Genomic DNA, 7,375 nt, shown 5'->3' on the forward strand with positions numbered 1-7,375 from the left:
TTTGGATATAAATTTGATTTATTGAATAAATATTACCTTGTCTCAAAAAATTTTGAAATAATATAATTAAAATATATTTATTGTTATTTACAACTGTACACATATATACACATCAAGTAAATTTCCTGTAAGTTATATTATGACATGATACAAACATGTGGAGAATCTACCCATTGATAGAACTCCAAAAACATTAATAAAGGAGAAGATCTCAAAGCCATCTTTCTTTTCAGACGCCTAGGAGGATTATCAGGTAGTGAAAGAGAAGCCAGGTTAGAAACGAGTTGGTTTGGGTGGTTGGGAAGTTTATTATGGAAGGACCGGTTCTGGCCAAATCGGCAACATAGGGGACAACTGATGGATGCTTTGTGACAAAGTAAGGAGCATTAAGGAAACTTAGTTCTGAAATAATCCGCAATATAGTCATGATGATTTAGCAAAATATAAAGAAAATATATCTTTCTTGCATAAATTGTTTATGTATGCTGTAAGATGCAAATTTCCAACGAGTCATAGAGAAGGAGTATACAAGGACTGGATAATGCATGTGGCGAAAGAACGGATAGATCATCTTGATTTATCTTATGTTGTATTATTCGTTAGATCATTCCTTCTATCTTCTTATGCATCTTTTATTCAGATGCATCTTGTTGCTATTCTGGTGTTCTAGTGTCTAGCTATACGTAGTTGTACGCTTCTTTCGTTTTTGTTTTTTTTAATTTATGAAATACAGATCATATTGTTCTTTTCGTATATTTTAAAGGATTAATTTTAAAATTGTTACAAATTATATGAACATTTATCGTGGGATAATTGTTAGTGGTTTAACTTTTTTTAAAATAATAATGGCGGATTCTTGTATACAGTAGGGGTATTCATGATCTTTGGGTTAACATGTGAAAGCGTGTTAAACGGAAAAACTCATGTTAAATCGAAAAAAAATTGCCTTCTTTACCGTGGTAAAACGAAATAACATTTAACATGGCTGAGAGTCTGTTACTTGGTCTGTTAAATGGAGAATGACGTCACACTATAGACCAGTTGAGATCGCCGCCATTTTTGTTGTTGTGACAGCTCAGTTCTTTCGTGTGTTTGTGGTATTCATATCCCTGCTATTAAACCAGAATGGATAATTTTAATAATACATTTGAGAAAAAAAAACAGAAATAAAAACAATGTAATTTCATTCTAATATCTGAAAATTTGTAAACGCTCGCCAGATAAAAATCTCACTATATGAACCATGTAATTATTCTTAGGTGACATATGTCCCAGAATAAAGTTATTTTTTCATTTCATTTCATAAGCTAAACTTTCACACAAATTCCACTTTTCACTCACTCTAGGCATGTTGTAATTAATTACTTAAATCAAAACTGAAGTAAACAATAACATGAGGTTATGGAAGAAAGGTTATAAACATAAAGGCTTATACAAGTTGCTGAGAAAATCCGCTAGGGGCTCTCATGCATTTAACGTTTAACATGACTTCAAATAGGGCTGCTCACAATCTTATAGTTATAACATTTAACATGGTAAAACATTTAACATTTAACACATCATGAATACCCCTATTGTAATCTGTGCAACCGAAGGGACCTAGAATTTTACATCACTTAAACAGCCTTTTCATTTATCTATTTATCCAAATTGGCTGGTTGATAAGGACAGTTTTCTTATTTATTGAGGGCCCCACTAGTTTTTTGTTTTGTTTTTTATTGGCGCGACAGACCGTGGAGCTCCAAGGCCTTAGGCGATGTATTTAGTAAATACATCGCGCATTTCTTGACGTGGTTTTCCTTGTGTGGGTCCGTCACTCCACGCCTATTTTTGTGAGTGCCATCCATTGGCTGGCGGGCCTCACAAATACTCGGGGGGAGGTTGTGAGTGAGTATTGTATAGTTGTAAGCTTGAAAAAATCCCTGATAAGGCTGTCACTCCCAAGAGGTCGAAATGTACTGTTTTTCATTTATCAAAAAAAAAAAAAAAATAATTAAATTTGTACCATTACAACCCATGGAGGGTCAGGGGTTCAGTATTTTGTAAAGAGGTACTGTTACTATACCAACGGTTGGGCAAGGAGATGACTTGATCACGCTCGACCGCCTGATGTTTACCCAATTTATGAGGCTGGGTGGACCCCAGGAGGGCTGCAGAACCCACAGTAATTGACTCATAGCTGCAGTGTAACAGAAAACGATTTTCTGCCTATTCGAACACGGGTTCTTAGAGTTAGTAACATCGCGCATTACCACGGTGCTACCGTGCTTCTATGTTTTTCATTTATTAAGGTTAAAATGTTGTATATTTTTATTAAGATATTGAGGTGAAGAAAACTTTATTTTCACTGTTCTAAATTTGTTTGGTCGTAAACTTACTGATTGCCCTACAGTTTCATTTAATTTTATAATATTACTCTTACCCATGTCGAACAGATACGCTACCTTGGACTACATTTGGACCAACGATTAACCTGGAATCCTCTCACAAGACTGAAAAGACAGGAAACTGCACGTCGATTTCGACTATTACAGCACTTACTGGACAAACAGTCTAAACTTATATAACGTATTGTAACAATCCGTTACAAAAGACTGATCTACATGACTGTAATAAGGCCAATCTGGACATATGGAGTTGAGCGTTGGGGCTCCACTAAACCTTCGAATTCCTCTCGTATTCAATCCTTGCAATCCAAAATCCTTCGTAAAATCCTCAATGCTCCTTACTTTGTCACAAATAAAATCATATATAAAGACGTTAATGTTCCCTATGTAACCGATCTAGCCCAATTTAGATATCACTCTTTCCATTATAAACTCCCTAACCACTTAAACCTCCTAGTTTCTAATCTTCCATTACTGACAATCCTCCGAGGCGCCTGAAAAGAAGATGGCCTCGTGACCTTATATTGTAAAATGTTTTTAGAGTTCTACTACTGGGCAGTTTCTCTACATGTTGTATTATATCATTATGATCTTACTTCAAATTTGTATTTTTTATACAATTGTAAATATCAATCAATAAATAAAAAATAACTATTATTCAGACAATTTCATTCATTACTAATGATTTATATGTTCGTAAGTTGTATAATATCGTATTTTTAACTTCGGTCTATTTACAAAAAAAAAAACCGTGAGATTGGTAGTTGTTTTTACTCATTTTTTAATTATTAACTCCTGGAAAATTCATGAAATAGACGATACGAAATAAAATAGCCAGATAATATCCTGAGGGTAAAGCAGGAGATATGTAATAGAACTTGGCGGGATGTTCGTAGCCTTTATAAGACCGCAGCGGAGGTAAATTCGTTTTTTTTATAAGAAAGGGCGCTCCCCCCTCCCGGCAAATTTACTCGTAAATAGTCTCCTAGTTTTTCTCCACCCTGCTGCCCTTCCAATTATTCCCTTTGGAATATCCTCTTTGTATAAAATATCAACCCTTGTAAAAAGAAAAGGATTTTGGAAGGCTGTTGTGATTTTTAGACGTAAGTAGTGTCATCTATCCTTTTAGTACAAGAGCTGGGAAGAAAAAAAAGGCAGTTATCTCACCCCAATTTTTGATTACTTTAATGAAAACTATGTATTTAAATTACTAGTCAAAATTAATGAGTCTGCCAAGTATAGGAAGGGAGAATAAAAATGGTGGCTGTTTCAAAACCTTAAAAAAACCTTAATTTTTCATTCGGAATTCTATATCTTAAAACTACCAACAACAAAAAAAAAATCTAAAAGAACATTATTTAAAGGAGAGTAAATTTGCTGAAATATTAGCCCTAATAGAGCTATTTACGTTCTCGAGATATATCCTTTGAAAAATAAACATTTCATAAAGATTTACTGAAATATCAATAGTTAGTTAATTTATGTTGAGAAATCAATATTTCAGGAACTATGTGACCTATAGGTGTCTATTAGCACTCAAATTAAAGCTAGTTTAATGGACTATAAATAGGTTTATGATCTTTCCCTTCATAGATTCCTATAGGACTAAAAACTATTCAGTAGTTTTTATGATATTTGCTAAAGTAAATTGATTTATAGTTGTTCGGACAACAAGTTTGATTTATGAAAAACTTTATTTCAAAACTATAGGACGTACAGATGTGTGTCAGAACTCAAACTAAAGCTAGTTAAATTTACTATATGTATACTAAATAGTTTATCTTTGTAGGAGTTTTTATGAAATTTGACTACTCACAAAAAGTAAATTTCTAGTTGTTCGTATAAAATTTTGGACTTTTGGAAAAATATATCTTTAGACCCACAAGGCGCACATATGTCTGCTAACACTCAAAATAAAGGAAATTTAACTTACTATAAAGTAATTTAAGACACTCTTCATAGTGGTATTTTTTATAATATTCACATATGAATGTAAATTTGGCAAATAAAAATTTGTTTGAACAACAATAAATCAATTTATTTAGCAGATTTGATCAAAACTAATACACATATGAAAATAAACGTTATTAACTATTTTATGGGTCATTGAACTAGCTTTAATTTGAGTGCTAATAGACATCTATATGTCACATAGATGCCGAGATATAGATTTCTCAAAATAAATTAACTAACTTCTCATATTTCAGTACGCCCCATACAACATTTTTATGAAATGCTGCTGTTTAAAAAGCTATATCTCGAGAACTATTGAACGTAAATAGCTCTATGAGCGCTTACATTTTAGCAAATTTATTCTACTCTAAATGATGCTCTCTTTGATTTTCTATTGTTGTTGTTAATTGTAAAGATATAGAGCTCCGAATAAAATAGTCAATTTTGACTAGTAATTATACCTAGTTTTCAATTAAGTAATCAAAAATTGAGTTGAAGTAACTGCATTTTTTCTTCTCTTGGGCTCTTGTACTATTTGTTAGGATCTAAAGATCTTTTGTTATGGCCCGAGTGGTTGAAACACTTAAATAAATAAAAAAAAAAAATCTTTTGTTCGAAACTTATTTGGCGTTTGTTTGGAATCTAATCAATCAAGTGATTTTATTATTATTATTATTATATTTTTTACATTTACAATTGGATTACAAAATCAATATTGCAATACAAATTTTAAATATATTTTTTGATTTAAATATTGGGGCGGGGGTTTTTCTTTAATGAAGAACTAATTTCTTCCCCAGAATAAAAATATTCTCTGGTACGAATCAAAAAAATAAACTGGATTAGAAAATAAATGGAGGATCTGAAAAATAAATATAAAAAAAAAATAATAATATTTAACTGATCTAGCCCGATATCAATCCTACCATGATAAATTTTCTAACCATCCAAACCCACTAGTTTCTTAACTTTGCTTCCTCTTCCATCCCCGACAATTTTCCGTGGTGCTAGAAAAAAAGATGGCCTCAAGACCTTCCAATGTCCTATTAGAGTGCCACCAATGGGTAGTTTCTCTACACGCCTTTGTCATATCATTATACATCGTATCAGCACATGTTGCATCAAGTTTACTGGATGTATTTCTCTATGTAAATGCCATTAATTTTATGTAAATACCGTTAACTTTTGTTTATATATCATTAAATAAATAAAATAAAAAAGAAGGTATTTTACAAGAAAATTCGATGTGTTTCAAGGAAGATAAAACCTCACTGATATCAAAGGTCATTGAACTGTACATTCACGTACCGAATTTAATCAAAATCGTTGAGGGCCATTTTTGAGGAAATCGAAGGAATGAATAAAATCGATTTTGTAAAGTGAAACTTCAGGTTAGTCGATTTTATCGAAAAATATTCTGTAATATCTCAGGTATAATACAAATACCCTAAATGTGGAATTTCAGTTATGCATGAATTTTTCCTATTCGCACACACATACACCATTTTGCTGAACATTTTGAATTCAGGTGACCTCAAACCGTGTATGTATTTCTGTCGATGACTCGAATTCGTAATTTTTCACTATCCCAATACTTCCTGGTATATAGGTAATTCTGTTTCGATACATTCTATATATGTTATGTAAAATAAAAACAGCATGAGGAATTTTAAAATATCTAATTAAAACTTTATCTTTAAATTCCTGATGTTTTATTAGAAGTACAATGCCTTATAAATATTTTGTTTATGAAAATTACTGATGCATTTTATATAAACTGTAGGTTCATTTTCTTCATGTTTGATATAAATATTCGACGTCTCTTTCGATGTGATTTTAAATTGACTATTTAAAATATAGCGACCTCCTAAGTTGAATATTCTCGAATCCACTCTAGCTGATTGTTTACCACAAAATTCTTTCAAGTTTACCATGAAGAAGATTCAATTTACTTAGTAAATTGAAATAATATTGAATCATTTTTCTTATACTCTATTGTTAGTTTCAAAGATAAGTATATTTCAATTAATTAAAATAATTTAAGAAAAGAAATACATAAGTAATGTTTAATACATCGTAGATAGATAGCCAAAGTGGTCTATTCGTTTTTGATTTTTTTAGACCCCCCTTCCAGGTCATTTCTGACATACAGGGGGGGGGGTGTTATCTAGAGGTGACTAACCTATTCTAACCAGTGTGGGGAGTCATGTTTTCCACTTTTTTAGTCCACCTCTCCTCCCCCCCCCCTCAGGCCGGATTCGAACTTGCACCGCCCGCAGTTCTCAGGTTGTCGCAGTCAGGACCTGCGCAGGACGTGCGGGATATGTCACGTCACCCATTGAAGATAAAACATCATCAATTGACACATATGGGTAATTCTTCCATGAAGTGTCAATTTGACAAAATTATAAACACACAGCTATACAATACAATAGATAAAAAAAATTCTTAAAAATCAGGTATTATCTGGTTATCCTTCCTATTAAATGTTGGCCGTTTGTCAGATGTGAATGCATTCAGATAACGAAATAAAAATTAACTATTATAAAATTAAACTTTGGGGAACAGCTAAACCGTCGAACATCAAACGTATTCAATCCAAAATCCTTAGAACCATAGTTAATGCACCCTATTACTTTTCCAACAGAACACTACACCATTACCTTCATATCCCTTTTGTCCTTGACTTCATAACAACCAAATTCTGAAGATTCCATATAAACCTTTCTAACCATCCTAATTCTTTGGTTCAAACCTTATCTAGTTCCACCCATCCCTACAATCCACCTCGAAGGTTGAAACGGAAGTGGCCAAGAGGCTTATTGTAAAATAAAAATGGACAATTGGAGTTCTGGCAATGGTCGGATTCTCTACAAGTTAAGTGTTTGCGGCTTTAGCGCACTGGCTCATTACCACATGTGGAGGTTAGAGTGGGCTCAGGGATCCTCAGGTCGATTATGTAAATATTTATATAAGAGTTTAAATGACTAGAGATTATTTTAGTTTTATTATTATTTTATTTTATTTATTTATTA

Source organism: Halyomorpha halys, unplaced genomic scaffold (assembly GCF_000696795.3).
Source record: "Halyomorpha halys isolate HHAL.00 unplaced genomic scaffold, Hhal_1.1 Scaffold1499.1, whole genome shotgun sequence".
Classification (NCBI taxonomy): Eukaryota; Metazoa; Arthropoda; class Insecta; order Hemiptera; family Pentatomidae; genus Halyomorpha; species Halyomorpha halys.